The following is a 14,087-nucleotide window of genomic DNA, read 5'->3' as shown; positions in this document are numbered from 1 at the left end:
TAACTACAATTATAGTTGAGCAAACTTGGAAAAAGGCATCTTTCTTTTTTCTGGAAAAAAAAAATATATATTATGACTTAGATACCTGAGTTTCATCCAAATTTATCAACACTATTTTCACCTCTAAATTTCTTCATTTATTATTTATTTTTCATCCATAATTTAAAAAATAAAACCAAAATTTGAGAACTAAAATAAGTAGTTTTCAAAAAATTGTTTTCGTTTTTAAAATTTAGCTAAAAATTGAACAATTATACATATAAATGATGCAAATCATGATAAGAAATGTGGATGATATAGCATTAATTTTAAAAAAATAAAAACAAAAAACAAAATTGTTACAAAAAAAAAAGAAGAAGCCCTAGCATTTTCTTTTTTCAAGAGAATAATATATAGGTTTTATCTTCTCTTTCTTCTTTTGAATTCAAGGGCATAGTGGATATTTCAACCATATCTTTGGGATAGTAAGTAATATCTTATCTACTTAACTTTTTTCTTCTTTTTTATATATCTTTTAAATGTTTTAGGTCCCGTTTGGTAACCATTTTATTTTTTTTATTTTTCTAAAATTAAACTTATGAACACTTCTTTCAACTCTAAAATTTTTTATTTGTTATCTACTTTTCACCAATTGTTTTAAAAACCCAACCCAAAATTTGAGAACTAAAAAGTTGCTTTTATTTTTGGAATTTAGCTGAAAATTCAACCATTTACTTAACAAATATGCAAATCACTGTAAGAAATGTAGATGGAATAAGCTAATTTTTTTTTAAAAAAAATCAAATGATTACCAAACGGGACTTCTTTTTTTGTTTTTTTTTTTTAAATTAAGCATATTTTCTCCCAAATTTCTTACAATATTTTGCATATTTCTCAAGTACAATGGTTAAATTTTTAGCTAAAATCAAAAAACAAAAGTAAAATTTTAAAAGCTACTTATTTTACAAAATATAGCTTGATTTTTTATTGATAAGAAGTAGATAACAAGTGAATAAATTTGAAAGTAAAAGTAGTGTCTATATGATTAATTTTCAAAACAAAAAACAAAAATCTAAATGATTACGAAATAAAATTTCAATTTATTGAATGAAATTTTAGGTCATGAACATTTGTGATAGCAATTAATGTCTCGGATCATGAACTACATTTAATTGTATATTCTGTTTTCCTCCCTTAAGGTCGTAAATTTAAATTCCCGCTATATTTTGTTGTACTAAAAGGGCATTCCAAGTTTATAAAATTCATCTAGTTACTGACCAAATTAACGAAACCTGAAGGAATATGTTGGAAAATTTTCTGATTATTCATTTTTCTTTTATTTTCTTTTTTTTTTCCTCTTCTTTTATTTTCCTTCTATTTATTTTATTATTATTATTATTATTATTATTATTATTATTTTACAGATTTTGTTGTTGTAGTAATTGACACTACGAACAAAATCAAACACCTAGAACAAACTTTATATTATATCAAAATAAACTATATAGTGTTTTAAATTAATTAAGAAAAACTCACAAATAAGAAAATTATGTGTTTTCGTGTGCCAATATATAATTAACAACAAAAAAGTGAGAAGTTTTTTTCTTTTTTCCTTTTTTATAATCATCTTTTAAGAAAAACCAATAACAAAATAAAAATTAAGGGTAGAACAAAACAGTATAGATACAAAACAACACACTTCCATAGAGGATGAACTTCAATTTAAATTCTTAAAGGTCGTTTGGTTTAAAGTTTTATAGATGTCAAAGAATCAATAATGTATAGGAATAAAAAGTTTGAGAATAAAATTGTTGATAATTAATGATGATTTGTGCATGGAAATGTTATTAGAATTTAATGGGAACAAAATATATTTGATTTTAATTTATAAAATTTATCATGAACAACTTTATAAAAAATTTAATAGATTAATTGGTTTTCAAAGTTTTGAACAAAATTAATTATTTAACCGCCAAATAACAATACTAATTAAATTATTAATTACGAGGATTTGTAAAATGGATAATTTATATTCAAAATTACTTGATTACGTGATTTGATGTAGCAATTTGATGAATTTATATAATCATGATGACATGTTAGTTAATAAAACAATCCAAATTAGTTTGAAAAATAAATATAACATATGGTGATTAAAAATTAATGTAGTGTAATTAATTAATGATAAACTAATTATAATTATTAAAAAATGACCTCATAGATATTAATCATAATGATAATTAATTAAATACATATATAATTTATTAATGAATTGATAGTATTAATGTATGGATTCTTTATGGTATGTTGATAAATAAGTATATATAGAGAGAGAGTTAAATTCAAATATTATAATTTGATTATTAATATAATTTTCTAAATTATAATTTTAATATTCATATATTGATTAATTTTAATGATATAGAAAAAAAAAACATGTATTAAAAGAAAAAAGAGAGTGGACATCAAGAAAATTTCACATGGGTATCATTCATGACCGTGAATATAAATAATGCATGAGAACAACTTATTCTCATATTTAAAGCTTCAAAATTTGTACCAAACAATGGGATATCTATTTCTTATCCATTTTCACCCTTATTTTCATTCAAATTCTCTCAGTCTAAATGTCTCCTAGAGGGTGTTTAGATAGAAATGTTCATTTAACTTATGAACTGAGTTCGACAAGATCCGTGTCGAACGGGATAGAAAATCTTCGATTAAATAGAGAAGAGAGAATTTTTTTTTCCATTTGATTAAACTGGGACAACGATGGGATTATACTCCTAACCCTCCAATTTTATAAAGATATAAGTTACTGTGCACCACTGTCGTGAGTTTTAAAACTCATAGTCAAGTGTGATACACACATATATATACATAACTAATTTCATAATTAATCATATATAACTTTTTATTTGATATATATTTTTATTAAATTGAGATTAGGATACATGGTTATGGTATTAAATTTGAATTTTTAGAAATGATGAAAACTAAACATTTTAGTCATATATTTGTTCCATATAAATGGAAAATTTAATTATTTAAGTAGAAAAATATTTATAGTAGTTACTTTAAGTTAATTAAATTTGTTTTGTAAGAAAAAACCCAAACAAGAAAAACAATCTTCGTTGGGGACTCGATCTCCGCAAATTCTAAATAGGGATTTTTGTGGGAATGGAAAATGAAATGGGTAGTAAAAAGGGGAATGGGACCACTCCGTAAACATCTCTATGTTTGGATTAGAAGAAAAGTTATATGTCATTTTAAATTAGAAGAAATAATTTTAGAATTTAACTCCTCTCTACAACTATTTTTGCAATTTTAAATATCATGTAATTATTTTTAAAAAACCAAACAAAAAAAAAAAACTTTGAGAACCTTTTAAACCTACTATAAAAAAAACTTGATGACTAAAAGGTACATTCTGAAAATTCAATGTCAAACACCTATTCTTATAAACTTAGGGATTAAAAAGTTACATTTTCAATATTCAGTCAAATACACATATTCTTCGTAATTTGGAGACTAAAAATGTAATTTTTATTATTATTTTTTTAAGATGTAATATTCGTGTAGGTGGAAGAAAGAAGGTCTATATTGTAATCGTTGGGTGTAGACTGAATATATATATGTCATGGTATATCTCAAGCTTTTAAAAGTCAATTGAATAAGTGGAAGCACCATATAAATCATATGCCAATGCCACTTGAATTTTGTACTTTGCATAAAAAAATATCTCAGATTTTTAAAAGTTTAAAAAATATCCATAAATTTTAAAAGATAGTTAAAAAAAATACTATTATCGTTAGTTTTGGATGGAAATCGTATTTTTTTTTTAATACTTTTGAACTTTCAAAAATTTTTAAATGTTCAATTTTAATCCATCAATGAATATAAATCATTAATCATCAATTAAGGTGTTAAGGTAAAATAATCATTATTAAAAAATAATAATCATAATTGTTGTTTATATTATTAAAAAGACCCATCCAAACTTACCATGAATTATTTAAACATATACCAAACAAATTATAATTTTTTTTGAAAAACTCAAAATTAAAATTTGAGAGATCAAATATATAAATAAAGACAAGTTCATATTTTTAGGGGGTTGAACTTGGACTCCTCAATTTTTAGAGTGTGTTTGGTCCAAGAAGTTTATGGGTCATACTACTAAAAAACATCAATTTTATATCTCATCAACCTCTTATACGACAGACCGCTATTTTTTAAAAAATAATAATAAATTTAATAATATTAATCTCAAGTTGTTTCGATATTTAATATTTGATTAACAAATGTAGATTTTTTTTTAAAAAAAAGAAATTATTTACTCAAAATAACAAAATTTTAATATTCTAGAAGTCTATTATTGATAGACGTCGATGAAAGTTCATCAACGTACTTTTTTCGCTATTTTTATACTAGTTTGACATTTTTTTTATATATTTAAAAAAATTCTCATTAATAAAACTACCATATTTCAATATTAATCATATCTTTTAATAAGTATCTTTTGTAAGGAACAAAAAAGTATATATATATCAAGAGGATAAATCTTGTGCATCACTCAACACCTAAATCCAAGCGTATAATCAAATTGTTGGTCTTGTTCGATTCCAATATATTGTACACGTGGTGTGTAACTGACCCTCCTATCAATACTCGGAACGGTCGATTTAGGGGAGTCGTTACATTACATGGTATGATATAATATTTACCAATATTTTATTATTCTTTTTGGAAACGAATATAATATCCATTAGTTTGTGAATATTAAGCATAATTTTCTACTCGAACAGGTCACTGTATAGTCGATGTTAGTTGAGTTATGTTCATTTTGATAGTTTTATTAAATTTTCATTGTTATACTTTTAATTTTTAATTTTAATATATATATACTTTTAATTTTAGATTTAAATTTAGTCATATATTTAATTTATTGTATTTTGTTTCTGAAAAAAAAAAGTCTTGAGGTGCATGTCTATAAATGGTAAAAATGTTTACACATGGTCTTTTCTACGTGAAAATTAGTATTGTTTTTGACCGGTAGTTTTGATTTTTTTTTACTTAAAAAAAACTAAAAAAAATAACTAACTTTAAGATTTATTACATTTAGATACAAAATTAAAAAAAAAATTAAAGATTTATTAAATATAAACTTTAAGATTATGTGAAATTTAGGTCCAGATTTTTTAATAAAAAATTTAGGTTAAGATAACCTATTTGGATCTTTGTAGTTTGATGTCAGTTCAATTTTATTACTCTATTTTCAAATATGCAATCTTAGTTTATGGGCTATCAATAAATCTTGAATTCAGCCTCTACTGATGGTTTAACATTGTTTTTTGTTTTTGTTATTCTATTAACTTTTTCACTATAAAACTTGAAAACACATCCACATATTGTACTATCTTTTTTTCTTTTTCATGAAAATTGTTGTTATTATTTATCCAATTTTTTTAATTTAAAATGACTAAAATTAATATTGGATGTTTAAAAGTATCTTAAAAAAAAGCATTTGAAAGTATATGATCTAAATTTGAATTAACTCCAAAATATAGTTATAAAAAAATCTAAAATATATGAATTAAAATTGTATTTTTTAGTATAATAATTATAAAAATAGGAGATCGAACCTTCGATCTTTAAAGAGAAATGTTATATCAATTATCATGAAACTATGTTTACTTTGTAATTAAAATTTTCTTAATTATCTTAGAAAAAATAATTGATATCAGTGACTAATTAAAATAACAAGCATTGACTAATATTATGTCCAAAATTAACTATGCCCTATATTTTCCAATGAATTTCCTGAATATAATAAACTTGTTTATAAATTATAATAAAAGGAAAAAAAAAAAAAAAGTTCACGTCAGTATCATTATATCAAACAAAATAAAATCACGAAAAGTTTTACTTTTTTTGTGATCATATCCTCTCACCGACGGGTGTTATTGACACGGTTGCTCCAGAATTGTACGCAACAATTTTTTTCATTATGAAAGAAAAAAAAAGTGAACATGAATTTATATTTATAACTTTTAAAAGTTTTATCGATACAGTGGAATCAATTTCAACCCTAAATTTTTATAACTATATCCATTTAAATACTGAACCTTCATAAATGTATAAGTTTACACATTCATTCGATTTTAGTTTGACAAATATCACACAAAACATTTATTTCTTTTCCCAATTAAACTCACAAATAGTTATTAGTGAATCGATTTAAAATATATTAGGATTATATTTAAAGATCGTCAATAAATCCTTAGACGTGTGCAACATTATACAAATATCAATTTAACGAAATTGACGATTATAATTTGAATGAGCAATTTTCAATAAATCTTAATTGAGAGTCTAAATTGATTCGGTTTTGTAAGTTTAGAAAATTTTAATTGATAAATTACAAGTCTCACATGATGTTTGTCGAAATAAAACATAATTGAGTGTTTAAACAAATACGCTTATGAAATTTAGAGTTTTAGTTTATACAATTATTAGTTGATGGTTTAAATTGATATAACCCTAGAATTTAATGTATAAATTAATACAATTATTAGTTTATGATTTAAATCGATACAACCAAAAATTCAGGGATATAAATTGATATTTGGAAAAGGAAAAAATACTATGATATAGAACATATAACTACGTGTTGTTTTAGTATTTAGAGTTGTTACACTAGGCCCCATTTGGTAACCATTTTGTTTTTTATTTTAAAATTAAACCTATAGACACTACTTCCACCTCCCAGTTTCTTCATTTGTTATCTATTTTCCACCTATGGTTTTAAAAAACCAAACCAAAATTTGATTACTAAAAAAGTAGCTTTCAAAAAGTTGTTTTTTTTTTAAAATTTGACTAAGAATCCAATCATTATACTTGAAAGGTACAAATCATGATAAGAAATGTGAACGATATAGACTTAATTACAAAAAAACAAAATAGTTACTAAACATGGTTTTAACCTTTTAACATGTCTTTATTTATTATTATTATTTATTTTTCTTACAATCAAAATTTCCAACCTCTAACATATAAGAAATGAGTATTGTCAAAAGAAAAAGGAAAAAAAAAAAAACTTAGAAGAAATGAGAAAGTATTTGGGGAAAAGGTGTTATAATTGTTGGGATTGGTGTCTTGATTCTTCGAGAGTCTCGTTGTTTTGTAAAGATTCAATGAATAAAATAAGTGTTATTTAATTCTGACATTTACTTGAATCCAATAAACAAAACTCATTGGTTATCTTATGTGAACTTATGCATGTATATGTGATATACAAGTGGATCATGCTTTAAGTGATAACTTAAATAGGTTTGTAGTATAAGGATTAAGGTGGGATACTTGATCCTTGTGACACTACGAATACGGCCCGTTTTGTAGAGGTTTGCAAGTGTTATAAACTACTACATAGATCCTAACCATTCATGTGGAGACGTGGAGCGGGGGTGTCCTATACAAAGAGTTTGTATAAGATCTGGACCACGAGATGACTAGACTCTGTATATAACGCCGTTGATACTAGAGACTTACATCTCACCTAAACGACCATAGGTGACACGACCTCAATCTTTAGTATTTTGGGAACTCTTGCCTTTGAGGGTCCTTTGATTAGTATGGGTGAAAGTGGCCAGATTGTCAACTCAACATGCCTACCTTTTTTAGGACTTGTCTGATCTGGGAGCTGGGAACTCAATCTACAAGATGAAATTCACTCCTTTCCCGAAGCAGGGATAAGTAAAGAGATTGTTCCCTTAAGGGCTGATTTCGGGGCTTGAACATAGTGGCCACAACTTCTCTTTGGAAGAGAAGACTCAGTCATAGTAGGACTATGACTTATGTTCACTAGAGGGATCAGTGATACTTAAGGAGACAGAGGTGACTACAAGGGCATAACGGTTATTCGCCCAGTTGTACTTACGAGCAATTTGTGAAGGGTTGTCGCACTGCTGATTGGTTAAGATGGACACATGATATATCTGTGCTAATGAAAGTTCAGCTGTCGGTCTTTAGTGGAGTGCCTGGCAGTTAACGGATGATGAATCTTGTGACTAAAGAGTTTAGTTAGTTATTCGCGTACCGTTGGAGCTTCGAGCCACAGGTCCGTGAGGTCCTCTTGGTAGTTCAATGGATTCAGTTGAGGATCAGTTCTTTGTGTTGATTTGAGATATTCAAATTGACAATAGGTATTTTGATTATATATGATGTAATCGGTTTGATGTATGAGATACGTCTAGTGGAGGATTGATGTAAATGAGATTTACATTAAATACCATGGAATAGAAAAAGAACTATGGTTTATATGTTTCATGAGATGAAATATTAAAACTATAAGTTATAAATATAGTATGATAAGTTGGTTATCATTTACATCTATAACAATATTAATTATTGGATAATTAATTTTCTTTCTTTAATAACCAAGTGAGTCAGTGGTTATTGGGTTCATGGTAACCGTGAGTTTAAAAGGAAAGTGGTTTTCCTATTTTGAAAAGAAATTTTAAAAACGTTAACAAAAGCTTTTGAGTTTTCTCTCGGCGCAAAAGAAACTCACGTAGTCGTCAAGTAAATACAGATTTACTAAACGACGACTGGGCGAGCTAAACGATCGTGTGGTATTTACTAAACGATCGCATAGTTTTGTTTGACGATCGCTTGCCCGAAGTAAACGGTCGTGTAGTGTCTGTAGGTGACAGACTGAGCTAAACGATGAGCTAAACTATCGCATAGTTTTTGCTAGACGATCGCTTAGAACAATTGGGCATCGACCTATACGATAAGTCTCCGCCATCTTCCACTTGCTCAGTCGTGTACGCGATCAGTGTTTCCTCTGTTCGTCTGCCTCATACCAAGTTCGAACAGAGCCCACCCTCTAGATTTTCACACCAATAATATCAAGGTCTCCTTGTTGGCAGTGTCATACTCAACTCGACACCGTCGAGGTTTGCTGGAGGTCGTTCGTGGTGCTGTGGAGGTCGTTTGTGTTGCAGAGGAGTTCGTTGAGAACGAGCGCGAAGTGTTCATGTTGTGTTCGTTGCAGCGTTGCAGTCGCATAGATCGAGCTTTCGAGATTGGTGTTGTTCCAGCGGCCGTGCGCATCGGAGCGTGGAGACGTTTATGCATTTGTTCCTACAGTTTTTCCCTTTATGCATTTGAGTTTTACATGCTGTAATTTTTGTATGAATCGCATAACCGTTTGTTTGAAGTAGACTGTAAATGTATTGTTCATTCATGATTGTGATTTGGACTAATCTTGTTCCGCTGCTCATGGAAATCTCGAATCCGATTTCTTTCAATAATGTGGCTAGCAGCTTTTATATTGAAGGTAGGATTTAAATTTAGATAATATTTTTACAGGGGTAGATATTAAATGCTTAATATTGTGAATTTGAGGAGCACAATGAGAACATCAATACCAATAATATATAGTATTAAAATAAATATAATATAATAATAAATAAATAAATTAAACAAAATATATAAATAAACAAAATAAAATAAGTTAGCAAACTATAAAGTAAGAAATTTCTCTAAATTCTTCACTTTCTCCATTTCTCGTTGAATTTGCCAAAATGTGTGTCTTTCAAAACCCACCAAATATCATCATTTATAGGCAATTTGGCAAGTATGTGGTGAATTACATGGACACTAATTATGTGTAATGTTGAGACACATGGACAACCGTTTGAGAAATTGGGGCATGACACATAGTCAATGAACACTAAGCATGGGCATTTAATGGGCATCTATTATCATAATATTTATAATACTTCCCCTTAGATGCCCATTATATATATGAAATATGTCTCGTTAAAATCTTAATAGGAAAAAAACCAATGAGAAAAAAAAACTTAATGAAGGATACTCCTAAAAAGTATATTTACTCCCCTCGTGGAAACACCAGTTTGAGATATCTGAGTTGCCACATTCCAATGTTGTGCACCAGTTTTTCAAAAATTGCAGTAGGTAATGTCTTTATAAATAAGTATGTCAGGCTATCTTTCAAATGAGTTTGTTGTGCAGTGATATTGTCATTTTATTCAAGATCACGAGTGTAAAAAATAGATTCTTCCGATGCGGAATGATTGGGCATTGGTCACGTACTTGTCGTACGTCAAAACATTTAATATCTCATCAAGCCTTCTTGAAGGAAAAAGAAAAAAATGTGGAAGCAAATTTTGTATACCAGGATAATGACATATTTGACCCATCCCATATGAAAAATTTAGATGTGGCGAACTTAATCTCCTAAAGAGAAAATTGAATTGATGGAACATGAGTGTTTCCTTTGACTTTGAAAATATCTAGATTTAATTTGTTTTTTTCTTTTTCATCTCCATGTTTTTTTCTTCTCTTAATAGATGTTAAACCTTTGTATATTCCAAATGTTGTTTGTCTTATTGTAATTAATTTTTTTTAATGAAGAAACCTGGATCATTTTTATATAATGGGTGACTAAAAAAATGAGTAGAGAAGATATATGTTTGGCAAACAGTATAACTACATATGCAATACTTACAAGTAAAAAATATTTTTCCAAATTGACAATGCTAGAAGCAAAAGTCAATACAATATCAGGTTCTGCAAACTTGATCGAAAGATTTGGAAAAGCAAATTTTATTTTGCCTATAGGAACAAAATTTACAATTGACAATGCATTGTTCTCTAATCAATCGAAGAGAAATTTACTTGGTTTTAAAGATATACGTTGCAGTGGTTATCATATTGAGACTGACAGTAAGGATAATGTGGAATATCTATATATCATATCCACTGTCTCAAATGAAAAACATATATTGGAAGGGTTGTTTTATCTTATGGATTGTAGTATACTCATATACGAGTAATTGAAACACATTCAACAGTGAACCTGAAGTCCATGAATCTATACATATTTACAATTTTGCATGACTTATTGGGTCATTTAGGATCTATAATGATAAGAATAATTATTGAGAATTCAAATAGACACCCATCGAATAACCAAAAAATTCTTCAATCTAATGAATTATCATGCAATGCTTGCTCTCAAGGAAAATTGATAATTAGCCATCACCAATTAAAGTGGAGACTGGATCACCTGCATTTTTAGAACGAATCCATGGTGATATATGTGGACCTATTAACTCACCAAATGGATCATTTAGACATTTTATGATATTAATAGATGCATCCGACAGTGGTCACACATGTGCTTGTTATCAAGTCGAAATATTGTAAATGCAAGATTACTTGCTCAAATAATTAAGTTAAGAGCACAATTTTCTAATTATACTATTAATACCATTCATCTTGATAGTACTAGCGAATTTACATCATAAGTTTTTTATAAATATTGTATGTCAATTGGGATAAGTGTGGAACATCCTGTAGCTCATGTTCATACACAAAATGGTTTAGCATAATCATTTATAAAACATTTGCAATTAATTGCAAGACACTTATGAGAGCTAAGCTTCCTTCATCTGTATGGGGACATGCTATCTTACATGCAATGTCACTTGTACTCATTAGGCTAGTAGTTTATTATAAGTACTCGCCATTACAATTAGCTTATGGTCATGAGCCAAATATTTTCCATTTGTGAATTTTTGGATATGCAGTATATGTTCCAATTACTCCACCACAACGCACTAAGATGGTCCTCAAACGAGGTTAGAAATATATGTTGAATATGATTCCCCATCAATTATTAAATATTTTGAGCCCTTGATGGGTGATGTATTTACTACACAATTTATTGATTATCATTTTAATGAAACAAATTTTTCAACATTAGGGAGAGGAATTAAGAAGTTGGAAAAAGAAATTACATGAAATGCATCGTTGTTGTCTCATTTAGACCCCTGTATAGATCAATGTAAACTTGAAGTACACAAAATAATTCATTTGCAAAATATAACAAATCAATTACCAGATGCATTTATAGATGCAAAGAAAGTAACTAAGTCACATATACTAGCTGCAAATGTTTCATAAAAAATTGATATCCCAACACAAGTCACTAATGAGTCTGTAACACGCCAGAAACGTGGTAGACCAGTGGGTTCAAAAGATAAAAATCCTCGAAAAAAAAAATTAATAGTCAATAAGACTTAGTTGAAAATGTAAATACACAAAAACAAATCATCGACATGACTAGTGAGAAAGGTGAAATACTTAAAGATAATAATGAGATTTCAATCAACTATGTCATGTCAGGAAAAAGATGGAATCGAATTAATGTAATAATTGACAACATTTTTGCGTATAATATTGCTCTTGATATTATATCTGAAAATGAGGATCCTGAACCAAAATATGTTGAAGAATGTCAACATAGAAAAGATCGGCTTCAGTTGAAATAAGCAATCGAGGCAGAATTAAACTCAGTTGCAAAACGTCGGGTTTTTGGACTAGTAGTCTGAACACCAGAAGGTGTTAAACCTGTGGGATACAAATGGGTATTTGCGAGAAAAAGAAATGAAAATAATGAGGTCACAATATATAAAGCAAGACTAGTTTCACAAGTTTTTTCATAAATACTTGGTATTGATTTTGACGAGACATATTCTCTGGTGGTAGATGCAATTACATTAAGATATTTAATTGACTCGACTGTGTGTAAAAGTCTTGATATATATCTTATGCATGTAGTCACAACATATTTATATGGATATCTTGATAATGATATTTATATGAGAATCCCATAAGAATTTAAAGTACCTTAAACATATACATCAAATTTTCGAGAATGGTATTCAATAAAGTTACATATATCACTATATGGATTGAAACAATCAGGACGGATGTAGTACAATCGCATGAGTGAATATTTATTGAGAGAATGATATCAAAATAATCCAATATGTCCATGTGTCTTTATAAAGAAATCACGATAAGGATTTGCTATTATAACTGTATATGTTGATGACTTGAATATAATTGGAACTCCTGAAGAGCTTTCAGATGCGATAGAATATCTTAAAAATTGGAGATGAAAGATCTTGGAAAACTAAAATTTTGCCTTGGTTTGCAAATTGAACATTTAGCAGATGGAATATTTATTCATTAGTCAACTTATACAGGAAATTTTTTGAAAATATTTTATATGGACATAGCACGTCTATTAAATATTCCAATGGAAGTCCGTTCATTGGATATAAAGAAATATATATTTTGACCTCAAGAAGATAATAAAAAACTTATTGGTCCTGAAGTACCATATCTTAGTGCAATTGGTGCACTCATGTATCTTGCTAATAATACAATACCAAATATTGCATTTTTAGTAAATTTATTAGCTAGAAATAGTTATTCTCCCACAAAAAGACAATGGAACGAAATTAAGCATATACTCTGTTATTTTTGAGAAACAATCGATATGGGTTTGTTTTATTCAAATAAATCAAATTTTGATCTAGTTGGTTATGCAGATTCTAGATATTTATCTGATCCACACAAAACTAGATCTCAAACAGGTTATCTGTTCACATGTGGAGGAACTGCTATATCATGGCTATCGGTGAAACAGACTATAACGGCCACATTCTCAAATCATGCTGAAATTCTTACAATTCACGAGGTTAGTCGAGAATGTGTAAGCCTAAGGTCAATAACTCAACACATTCATGAAACGTGTGGCTTGTCTTCTAATAAAAACCTTCCAACAATATTATACGAAGACAACATAACTTGCATAGCAAAAAACAAACGAGGATATATTAAAGGAGATAGAACAAAACATATTTCACCAAAGTTTTTCCACACTCATGATCTTGAAGAAAATTGCGACATCACTGTACAACAAATTTGTTTGAATGATAACCTGACAGACTTATTTACAAATGCATTACCAATTGCAACTTTTAAAAAATTGGTGCACAACATCAGAATGCGGTGGCTCAGAGATCTTAAGTGATGTTTTCATGAGGGGAAACAAATATATTCTTTTGAAAGTATAAATTATATGAAATACATACTTTTTTTCCTCCACTATGATTTTTTTGTTCCTAATAAGGTTTTAATGAGACATATTTCATATAGGGACAGTTGCAAATATAGACATTAGACCAAAAGTATTAGCAGATATATCATAATGTAAAAAAATT

This window comes from Benincasa hispida, chromosome 10 (genome assembly GCF_027475165.1).
Source record: "Benincasa hispida cultivar pf3 chromosome 10, pf3_genome.v1.1, whole genome shotgun sequence".
Lineage (NCBI taxonomy): Eukaryota > Viridiplantae > Streptophyta > Magnoliopsida > Cucurbitales > Cucurbitaceae > Benincasa > Benincasa hispida.
This window is presented reverse-complemented; position numbering follows the sequence as displayed.